Consider the following 12,462-nt stretch of genomic DNA (forward strand, 5'->3'; position numbering starts at 1 on the left):
TTGGTAATACCCAGTGGGGGTTCATGCCTTGTCCAGGGCTCCATCGCAACTCCAAAATAAACCACTCTTCTTAGTCAGGCTTGATTCTGTTTTGGTATCTTTTTTCTTATCAAATAAACCAGTAGTACAATAAAGTAATTAAATTGAATATACATATCATACAACAAATAGATTTAAAGTACAAAATGCACACTGATAACCAAAATTTTCCTAAGTATCTATATTCCTCATAGGCGTCATGATCATAGCCCGAGCCTCATCTATTACTCTAAGTTTCTATATAATCTACCACATATTTCTTTATTCTATAACTTATGCTCACAAGGAAAGTCGTCTCAATACTTCATTGGTTATTTGAAGATTATTATAGCAAAATCCGACTCATAAGCTGCTTAAGGTTGTGGATGATGGTACTCATTCGATACAACATCTCAAATGAAGGATATCCATACAATCTTTTTTTGGTTGCATCAAACAGGATCAAATATATGACTCGGACCAAATACGTCTAAGAATTCTACTCTATGTATGAGATCATTTGTGGCATCAGCACCATGTCTCGAATGCCGATCTCGAGCGATCCATCTTCTGTATGCAATGGCATCCTCATAGCTCTACCAAGTCATGTACCGTGGTCTCTATTTTGTGGAGCATGATTAAATGAGAACTTACTAGTAAATCGAAGACCTTAGGGCTCTAAGTTATATATAGCCATGCCATGTCTACCATTACCTCCCTGGTTACCAAATACATCGTCGCTTGAACCACCATTATCATCATTGCTGGTATCGTAAGACGATCTAGGCAGGTCATGTGTAAATAATTTTTCTTGGTGCATCATGCAAAACATGATAACGTTTTAAGGACTTTAAATAACTTTTAGCTAAGCTATTTTGTGAAGTGGGCAAACGATTTTATGTTAAGTCGGTACCTTATTTACCAACCTACATTTTATGTTGGAAAAAGAAAAGCCTACTGATGAATCATAGTTGTCAATGTACACAGGAGGAGTAAAATACCAGCTTGGTATTCGAGATCTCTCTATGGGATTCAAGCTAGCCCGCTTCAAAGATATTTTTGGATATTTATGAATATAAATTTAGTCCAACCTATAATTCTGTAATCTTGTTGGTTGTACCGGCGCTATTCACAAAATTTTATAGAATTTTTAGCCCAATCACGCCTTCATGGGGATTTTTTTCTCTTCTCACAAGATTTGGGCTGAGCACGTTTGGTTGATAGAGCCATGCTAAAATCAACAACCCAATCCACGAATCTGATGGAAATTTCAGTTCAACTCTGCTGGATTACCCAAACAAGCTCTTAGGATTTTGCTTTTTTTTTCTGAAATTTTCCTATCAAAAGGGGCTTGGTCCGGGACATATTGGGATTTTTTAGAAAGTCAAATAATAGGGGGAATTCTCTTGTCCAAGGCCCAGAAACGAATGGGTGGTTCTATATACACCCCCCCTATTGCTAAGGACACCCCCCAAAAACCAAAAAAAAAATACCCAAACTAACCTTTAGTGTAATTACCATATTGCCCTTGAAATTTTCTCAGTACACCCCCCCTTCCTCCTCCTCCGTTTCGTTTTGAAAAGAAAAAAAAAACACCCCTCAAACCCCCCTTAAACTCCTCGATCCATTTACATCGTTTAGGCGATCTTTGAAGGAGATTTAAGCTCCATTCGAAGCATGGACAAGCAACTAGTGATTTGGGATGAAGAATCGGCCGCAAAGGTACGTGTTCCACCTTGTTCGAAATTTTTTTTTTTTCACGGTTCGTGCTCCGTTCGGCACTGGATCGCCGAACAAAAGGCTTCTGTTCGGCTGAACAGTGCCAAACAGAAGCCTTCTGTTCGGCTGCACAGTGCCGAACAGAAGGCTTCTGTCCGGCACTCGCAGCCGAACAGAAGGGTTCTGTCCGGCTCTGTGCAGCCGAACAGAAGCCTTCTGTTCGGCACTGTGCAGCCGAACAGAAGGCTTCTGGTGCCAAATCGCGTGCCGTGCTGAATTTTGTGCCGAACAGATCCTCTGATTCATTAATTCTTGGTGATAAATTATTTTATATGTAGGGCTATGCTACAACCGAATCGAGTATAATTGGATCAGAATTTGTACTGGATTACACAAGCGAATTTACAACTTACGAGGTATTATAATGTATTGTGCAATTTTGTATTAGTTTAGCGAGCTATTTTTACAACTGTGTACTTACATAAATTGTTTAATGTATAGATCTTCAAGAGTAGAGAGGACTTGTGTAATTGGTGTCGTGAAGCTGGGAGGCGAAATGGTTTTGTTGTTGTAATCAAATCATCCGATGCAGGTACCATTTCTAAGAAACCCAGAATTACGTTAGGTTGTGAGAGGGGTGGGACGTACCGAACCAAAAAAGAAAAGCGAATAAAGACTGCCTGTGGGACAAAGAAGTGTGGATGCCCTTTTGCATTAAGAGGAAAGAAATTGGATACTGCGGATGATTGGATATTACTGGTCGTATGTGGAGTGCACAATCATCCCGCTGCAGAGAATCTGGAGGGGCACTCATATGCAGGGAGATTATCTGAGCAGGAGACGGAATTGTTAGTGGATATGTCGAAGAGTTTGGTTCGTCCAAAGGACATATTATCCACATTGAAGGAAAGAGATGCCCTCAATGTTACGAGTATCAAGACTATCTACAATGTACGTCAACGGTTTAAGATTGTAGAGAAAGCCGGGAGGTCTGAAATGCAACATCTATTAGGTAAATTATCAGAGGCTAAATATATTGAGTGGCATAGGAATTGTACTAATACGGATGTTGTGCATGACTTATTTTGGGCACACCCTGGCAGCATTGATTTGTTCTGTGCATTTCCCCGTGTGTTGATAATGGATTGCACGTACAAGACGAATAGGTATCGTCTTCCGCTCTTAGAGATTGTGGGGGTGACATCTACTGACATGACATTTTCAATTGCTTTTGTATACTTAAATTCTGAGCGGAAAGAAAGCTATACTTGGGCATTAGAGAGATTGCGCAGTGTCATAGCTGATGATGTTTTGCCTGAGTTGATTGTTACAGATAGAGACTTGGCTTTGATGAATGCAATTCATAGAGTATTTCCTACTGCTAGACATTTATTATGTAGATGGCATATTAGTAGGAATGTTTTGGCCAAGTGCAAAAAAATTTTCGAATTGAAGGAGAAATGGGATAAATTTATTATGAGTTGGAATGTACTAGTGCTGTCCTCCACGGAAGACGAGTATAATGATCGCTGGAGTGCACTGCAGAGAGAGTTCGGTACCTATCCAGATGCACTACAGTATGTGTCAGATACTTGGCTGAGCAAATACAAGGAAAGATTTGTTGCGGCGTGGACGGATACATGCAGGCACTACGGAAATGTGACGACAAATAGGTATCACAAATAAAGACTCATTTAATTTTAATTTGCCTCAATTGTTATATCTAACTTTCATTTGTTTACTAGGGTCGAGAGTGCACATGCAAAGCTCAAAAAGCAGCTTGGATCAAGCCAAGGAAGTTTCGAGTCATCTTGGACTAGAATACATGGATTGATTGAGTTGCAGCACAGCTCCGTTAAAGCCTCATTGGAGAAGAGTTTATTGGTAGTGCAGCACAACTTCAAGCCAGCTGAATTCAAAGAGTTGCGAGGTTTCATATCTATAAGTGCGTTAAATCATGTCCTCGCCCAATCGAAACGAGCCAATTCAGTTGGGTTTGATGATTCAAATTGTGGGTGCGCTATTCGACGCACACATGGTATATCATGTGCTCACCAGATTGCGCGGTACAGGGTGGAAGGTCGGCCCATTCCTCTCGACTGCATAGATCCTCATTGGAGGAAACTTGATATTGTGCCTACCCCCCCCCCCCCCCCCCCCCCCCCCCGTGCAGCCAATTCAGTTGAGTTGTGATGCAGAGTTAGATTTGATTGCGCTACGATTCAAGAAGTTAGATGGGGCTTCTCAATTGCAGATGATCAAGAAGTTACGAGAGATTGCAAGTCCAGATAGTACACCTCTTTTAGAGCCTGCAAAACGGAAGACCGGTTCACGTGGGCGCGCTTCAATGAAGGTTGATACGTCTACTCGACGTGACCCGTCTGCGTTTGAGTTGGTTCTATCTGGACAGGATAGTTATTCACCTGGTGTTGAGAAAGTTACCATCCGCAATCCATCTACTCAGATTCAAAAGAAGCGGCCCAAGCAAAAGGTAAGTACCAAATATTTATTTCCTTACAATAGGTATCACAACGTCTACGGGACGGTCCGTGCCGTGCCGGTATGTGATGTGCCGATACGGGACATGTCGGGACGTGCCGTGCCGAGATGTGCCGATACGGGACATGTCGGGACGTGCCGTGCCGAGATGTGCCGATACGGGACATGTCGGGACGTGCCGTGCCGAGATGTGCCGATACGGGATGTGCCGTGCCGAGATGTGCCGATACGAGATGTGCCGTGCCGAGATGTGCCGATACGGGACATGTCGGTACGTGCCGTGCTGAGATGTGCCGATACGGGACATGTCGGGACGTGCCGTGCCGTGCCGGTACGGGATGTGCTGAGACGGATAACTATTTGGATATTTCTGCCATTGTTACATATTTTCTATCATTTGATATTATTTGCAGGTTTTTCGTACTAGAGCCCAGTCACATACGCCCATTATCTATATTGATGCTATTCCTTCTGCCTTGAGACCATACATCCAGCATATCAAGGATGTAAAAGCTGATGGGAATTGCGGATTTAGGGCAATAGCTGACTTACTGGGATTTGGAGAAGATGACTGGGTGCGTGTTAGGAAGGATTTATTGCAAGAGTTGCAATGTCATTCGGACCACTATCGCACATTATATGGTGTGGAAGGGACGATTGCTGAGATCACTCATGCATTATCATATTATGATGATTGTCCACCATATGACAGATGGATGACTATGCCGGACATGGGTCATCTTATAGCATCCTGCTATAATGTTGTCCTATACCATCTCTCGTTGCAACAATGTCTGACCTTCCTACCTCTCCGTTCTGTGCCAGTACCTCTTCTATCCCGCAAAGATATCGCTATCGGATTCGTAAATGGAAATCATTTTGTTGAGGTACTACGTTCACAACACTTGCGAATATTTAATTTTGCTTATTTAATTTTGCTTATTTATAATTTTGTAGCTATTAATATTTTCTTATTTCTAATTTTGAAGGTGTTCTTGTTGCCGGGACATCCCGTTCCGCCAGTAGCGACCAACTGGCGAAAATATCATCTTCCTTGTGCTACCGGATGGGAAAATTCATATGAAGCCCGGATTCAACAGTTCAAAGAGAGCATCTCACCTAATGTTATAATTAGCGAGACAGTAGAGTTAGATTGATTGTTTATATATGTACAATTTTTGAAAGTTGTAAATTTTTTTGGGCTCTTAGAATCATGTACTGTGAAACTCCATCATCAATATAAATCAAAAAATATCTGTCTTCGCATTGTTAGATTGATTGTTATGTGCACTGTTATATTTGTGTAAAATAGAACGGGCCAGGCTTTACAAAGATTACACGTAAATATACCAAAAATATATATTTTTATTAATATCAACAGTTTCAAATTACACAAAAAAAAAGTCGAAGCTACATAATCAAAATAAAGGCTCCATCATCAATCCCTATGACGCCGTCGTCGACGCGTGTACTGCTGTACGTCCGAATGAGAGGGTGCTGTACTCGGGCCAGGCTCATCACCCAGAAGTAACTGATGCATCTGACAAATAGCATGAAATAGGTGCCCGGCACCTAGTGACGTAGCCTCTGAGGGACCCATCCGTACAATGTCGGTACTGATACCGAGTGCATCTGCAATACGCCGCCGGTGCATGTCAGCATCATCATGACCTCCCCTAGCTCCAGAATGAGTACTCGAGCGCAGATGAGGAGGCTGAACTGCAACGTGCGTGATACGGAGATACCACTCCATGTATCCCGGTACGCTGTCTGATGGCCGGGTAACTGGGTGGCTCCTGCTCGCCTGGCTCAGCACGTGGTCCTCCCACCGCTCCCAAAGCTGATCCATATAGGAGTAATGTATCCGGTACGAGCCTGCTGTGGAACCTCTGTTGGCTCGCGTAGGGGCTAGTGGCGCTCGAGGGATGGTCTGAATACGACCAAACTGTCTAAGAACCCTTTCTGGATGATAGGGTTCTACGATATCAAGGCACTTGATGGAGCCACTAAAAAATGCGATATCAACATATGGGCGATCTCCCCGAAGCCGATGATGGGGATCCCAAATAACCTGCAAAACAAAAGGTCCATTTCAGTTTTATACTATATCGCATATTAAAAGTACTGACAAACACAAGCAAATGGTAATATGATACGTACCTCATCGATGCTCAAAAGGTCCAATGACTCACGTAGAACCACTAAATGGTCCATCGTGGTACGGGATGGAGTACCGGGCATCCAGCGGTGCACGCGGGGACTGGCATCAGTATACTCAAGCGACGGGTGAGGACTGAGTGCTGGAAAATGCTCATAAATCCATGCATGCAGAAGCGTCATATAACCACTGATCTGTCTCACTGATGACCTCGACGCAATCCCCAACTGCCGATACAAATATGCTAAGGCAGCTGTACCCCAGGCATATGTGCTCACCCTATCCAGATCCCGCAGTAAACACAGATACGCTATAGGCACCCTGGTCCCACTCTTATCAGCAAAGAGTGTGCAGCCTAACAAAAATAACAAATAGGCTCGTACTGCACACTCTATCCTCTGCTGGCTGTCTCTATCAGATACAGAGTGAAACTGAGTCCTCAGCCACTCCATCCTCACAGACTGACCGCGCGATGACAGTACCTCCTGACGCGCGTCTCCAGCTGACACCCCCAACAACTCCACAAGTAGCTCCTCAGCATCCCGATCACTCATCCTCTCAGGAGAAACTGCTACTGAGGCACCTGCGACAGGAATCCCTAAAATGGCGGATACATCATCCAACGTGATAGTGATCTCGCCAAATGGTATATGGAAGGTGTTCGTCTCGGGCTGCCATCTCTCTACGAAGCCCGAAATCAGAATCTTATCGGTGAATCGATAAGAGCACTGTACTAACTCTATGAGGCCCGACTGCCTCAATAGTGCTTTGAACCTGGTATTTGGTTGGTTTGAAGACCACCACTTCCATTCACCAACCTTGGCAGTATGGTTCATGCACTTTAGTGGAGCCCGTTCCTGTAATATAAATGTATAATTACTTCTACTTTATAAAACATCAATAAATAAAATATAATGCTATAACAAATAAACAATACCTGTTGCCTCCAGATGGAAGCTGCTATATGCGTCCTGAAACTGATCAGGACGGACTCATCCTCTGGACCTCCTGGACATGGTCCAACGGACTCATCGTCTTCGCCCCTAGCGGGCATATCATCATGCTCTGACTCAGGAGAGGGCGATGGCATATGAGCAGGCTCGGGAGAAGCAATCCTAGCACGACGTCTCCTAGCTGACGCCGTAGGTCTAACTCTGGAGGGACCGGGATCCATGTCTGAAAATATAGAAATTCAATGTTAGGCTATATCAAAGAAAATAATTCAATTGCATACATAAATGATAAATGATAAAACAAGCCAAAAACGAAACAAGTTACTTCTTGGAATCTACATGATTGGGTTTTGTGATAAATAATTCAATGTTACTTCAATTGCATACATAAATGATAATTCAAAAGTATACGACTCGTAAACTCAAGACATAACTCAATAATAGACTTTACCTAAAACTATGCCGCAGTTCTTAGTTTTTGTTTTTAGTTTTTGTTCGTTAACTAATGTTGTGGTTTTATTATTTGATAGAGCATTTGATATGAGATAATCATTCCAAGATCAAGAATGACATCGATGAAGGTAACAAGATCATCATATTTGGATGCACCATGTTAATGCTATATGATAATGATTCTAAATTATCCCTACTTCTCAAATTACTATCTAATCTAGTAATGAAAAACTTGTCCTTGATGTTGGGTATCCAATTCACCCTAAGGACGTGATCTAGGCTAAAATTTGGGAATAAAAATAATCCTTAGTCTAGCAACAGAAAAAAAAAAAAAAATGGATTCGGCCCCATGGGGACCAAGATACATTGGGTCGGCCCCATGGGGCCGAACCAATGTATTTTGGTCGGCCCCATGGGGCCGACCCAATTGCAGCGGGTCGGCCCCATGGGGCCGACCCAAGGCCGAACCGAAGGCACTGGTTCAAAGAACCAGTGCCGAACGATTTGGGGAGGCGGGGGGGGGAGCTACCTCGAGGTGGTCGTGGAGGCGCCGGCGAGGTGCTCGTTGCTCGGGAGATGGCCGGGGAGGTGGTTCCGGGAGAAGCCGGCGAGGTGGTCGGAGATCGGGAGAATGCCGGCGACGAGAGGGAGAAGGGGGAACGGGGGGTTTTGGGCGTTGGCGAGATGCTTTGGGCGGAACAGTTCAAAGGGAGACAGAGGGGGTTTGGCCGCCGGCGAGGTGCTTGAGGCGAGGTTTTTTGGGCGGAAGGGAGAAGCCGGCGGGTGTTTTGGAGGGGAAGAGCGGGGTAGGGGGGGTTTGGGGGGTGTAGAGAGCAATTTAGGTGAGGGGGTGGGGAGGGTGGGGGGTAATTTAGGAATTTTTAATTTTTTAGGGGTGTCCTTAGCAAATGGGGGGGGTGTAGAGAGTATTTAATTTTTTTTTAATTTTTGGGGGGTGTCCTGAGCAATAAGGGGGGGTGTATATAGAACCACCCGAAACGAATCAGCTACCGGTTTGGATTTCGTATACGTAGGCTGCCTTTGTACGAAGCTCTCATAGTCTTTCTTTTCTTTTTTCTTTTTTTAGTTCACTGTACGTCTGTACTTGAACGGGCCTACGATGGATTACAAGGGGCAACTTTTTGCGGGTTATTACGTAAAGACTCAGCTATTAACTCTTCGGCCATTCGTAGCCAGAGAACCGAGTCCTCGTCTGAATTCTTCCTCTTCCCGTCTGTGGATTGTTTTATGTCATGGCCCTTGACTTATCTTGGAGAAAACAAGCAATAAGCAATCCCAAAAGTCTCATTCCCGAGCACATGAACAGGAAAATTAACACTTTATTCCCAAGCATATGGGTTGGAATGAGAACTAAACATACCGTGTGGGTCGTACAAGAGCGGTGGCAGCTGCCTCCTAGGTTGGCTGGTCAAAATAAATCACAAAGATAGACTTAGCCATGGCTGCAGACCAAAGTGAAGACTACATGTGTTCCTGTCAGACCCTGGAACTGGCCCGGTCCACTTGACTAGCCCAGCCCCAAGTTTCCAGCCTCACGTGCGCCTCACGTGAGGGCGCACGATGGGGAGGAAGGCATATTTAGAATTGTGGATTTTATAATTTAAGTTAGTTAATGAAATAAGATTGCATTTTAATGATTGAATGATTTTTGTTATATATTTGAGATATTTTGTTAAGATGCCTTGCATGCTTGTAGAAAGAATTTTCTACAGGTGTGCAGCAGTTGGTGCGACCTCCGGCTTACGATTTTGAGTCGGGAACGTGACACTTACCATACGTACGCAAAATGTCACCCAAGGTTTGCTCATTCCTCAAGCTTTATGACACGTACCTTTCTATAATTCAAAACAACCTCTTTATCCATTTGTAAACAGCAAAATACTGACTATGCCATCTAGCGAGTATTATACTTTACTTTGCACTACTGCTTTATCATTTTATGTAGATATGCGTCTACGGTAGTGTTGAAACAATCTTTGGTCTGTATTCAATTAGGGAGGAAAGAGATTTTTCCATGGTTGTAAATTTTTTTAATTTCATTATTCAAACTTCATTACATCGAGTGATAGGATGTTCAGCTTCCACCTCTTGATATATGGGTGGTTGATGCGAATATTACATGCAATACTTTGAAATAGAAAGCCGAAAAGTCATGCAGTATTGAACTTTATACAACCTTGTAATAAAGTACGTGTTGCATTTTTCAAATTAGTCCAGATCAGATTGTGAATTTGATCCAGTTTGCGTCAATACTTCTTATTCAAAATTCAAGAGGCTTCCACCTCTTGACACATAAGGTAGTTGATGTGAATCTTACATGCAATATTTTGAATGAGAAAGCTGAAAAGTCATTCGTCATCGAACTTTATACACCCTAGTAAGAAAGTGTGTTACATTTTTTAAATTAGACCAAATCGTATTCTAAATTTGATCTAGTTTGCGTCAACACATACTTTTCACAGTAGTTTATTGTGGAAGGTAACATATTCGTGCCATCATGCTATTGAAAATCTTCTGATTGGGACCATGAGTAACAATCAAGGCTTCTCACACCCTATACATTGAAGTCCAAATCCGCTCATCGACACATCAAGGCCACATAGAAGGTATTATAATAATAATATGCATGTGAGTGAGAAAGCACACATTTAGTTCTTGTTAGAAAGCAAGCGTATCAAGTATTGCTTTTTGTAGCCAAAGATTGTCCAAGAACTTGTCAAGCTTTGCAAACTTCTTCAAGTCTATATACTCTCCAAGGTTGCTGCCGGGAAAGCACCCAAAGTCCATCCTTTCAATATTTCAAATCAAATGCCTTGACCTCAGAGGTCGATTTAGTCATGATGCAATCTCTTTTCTTTGTGAAAGTAGTCATCAAGTAATATTTTCAGGTGGCACTCTCAACTAAACATTCTAAACTTGGGCTCCCTCTCTCCTACAATTCAAACACCAGTGGCCACGGTCAATTCAAAGTTAAACAAAATGTCCAAAAAACCCACATTCTCTCAAGCCCTCTCCCCTCTTTCTTTCCCTTCACTCCGCTATATAAGACCAGGGGTATCTTTGTCATATGGGCATCAAGTACACGTAGGCTCCCGTGACTCCAAGCGCCGGGTCACCCCCTCGTTTTCCTAATGTCTGACCGTTTCAAAAACCCTGGTCAACACGAAAACCTGAATGCCTCTTCCCATACAAAGCATTGAACGAGGCCTCACCGAAGACCAAGTAAAAAAAAACCCACCCACCACCCCTTATAAATACTCATCCATGCAGCCAAATCCACAAGAAGCATTCCTACCTGAAGTTCTCAAAAGGAAGTTCATAGTGTTTGCGAACAACCTCTCGCGACCTTCATCTCTCCTCCTGAAACCTCTATTAATTGCTTCTCTTCTTTCCGACTTCCAAAATAAGCTGAACGGAGCGATGTATTTCCGAAGGAGCTGCGCTCTCTTGTTCGTCGTTTTCGTTGTGATGGTTGCGGTGACGAGCGTGCCAGGGGCCGAAGCGGCGAGGCCGGCACCGGACTGCTTCGACGGGGCAGATGGCTACTTGCCATACCAGAGCATGCTCGAGAAGGCGCAAGCAGCCATGGCGACGTGGATGGAGATGCTTCCGTCCGGACCTAGCCCCAAAGGCCCTGGCCATTAGATAGCCCGGACCAGCGAATAAGGCAATTGTATTCACAGCAATCATATATGTGAACATATACATATCGGCATATACACAACCATGTAAAAGGATACGTGATTGATACATACAAGTTTATACATTTTTTCTGTTGAGAATTCAATTCATACTTCATAGGTGATTCCTTATTACCAGGATTTTTCCATATAGATATGGATATTTTTATTTTCTTTTTTTTTTTTAGAGGGAGGGAGGGAGGGAGGGAGAAGGAGAGTAATGTTTATTTTCTTTTTGTATTTTCTTTGAACACTTGATGTTTTTAATTGGAAATATCAGAATATAAGCGAACAGGCCATTGATCAGAGAAAGCACTGTGTGATTCTTTTTCTTCTTGCATTCGGTAGTTGGTGGATAGAAGGATCACCTCATGAGTTCACACGGTTTATTTGTCATCATGCCTTGCAACCACCGTGCTCCGCCACGTGCATGGGAACGGCTTAATACACGGTGCCGGAGTTAAAGTTGCTTGGATTTTGCATGAACCTTTGCTTAGGTTGCTTCGACTTACTCTTTAATGCGGGGACTAGATATGGTTTAAAGTATTTACTCTAATACAAAGCTTTCCCTGTGAAGAACATCGTTTAGCGGATCGATCGCAGCTTTTGGCTACAGAATTTTTCATCTAATATTTCAAGATTCAATTATTAAAATAAAAAAAAAGAAACGCCAGAACCACAACAGAAGAAAAAATGTTTTATTTATTCAAACCATAATAAATAAATCAACTTTTAATATGAACAAGCCAACCGGCACAGAAAACTTTATCAGCTAAAGGTTAGGCTGCCGCTGCGAGTTCCTGAACGTTTTGGTTTTTTATCATACAAAACGAGTTTTAGACATGATACATGTGGTTGAAAAAATTTATGGCCGGGATTTCCACCAAAGGGCCGGCGGACCACAGATTTTTCTGTTTTCCGGGGCCTGCAAAAATTTTATTATTAAAATGCCTAGGAAAGA

Source organism: Phoenix dactylifera, chromosome 7, assembly GCF_009389715.1.
Source record: "Phoenix dactylifera cultivar Barhee BC4 chromosome 7, palm_55x_up_171113_PBpolish2nd_filt_p, whole genome shotgun sequence".
Classification (NCBI taxonomy): Eukaryota; Viridiplantae; Streptophyta; class Magnoliopsida; order Arecales; family Arecaceae; genus Phoenix; species Phoenix dactylifera.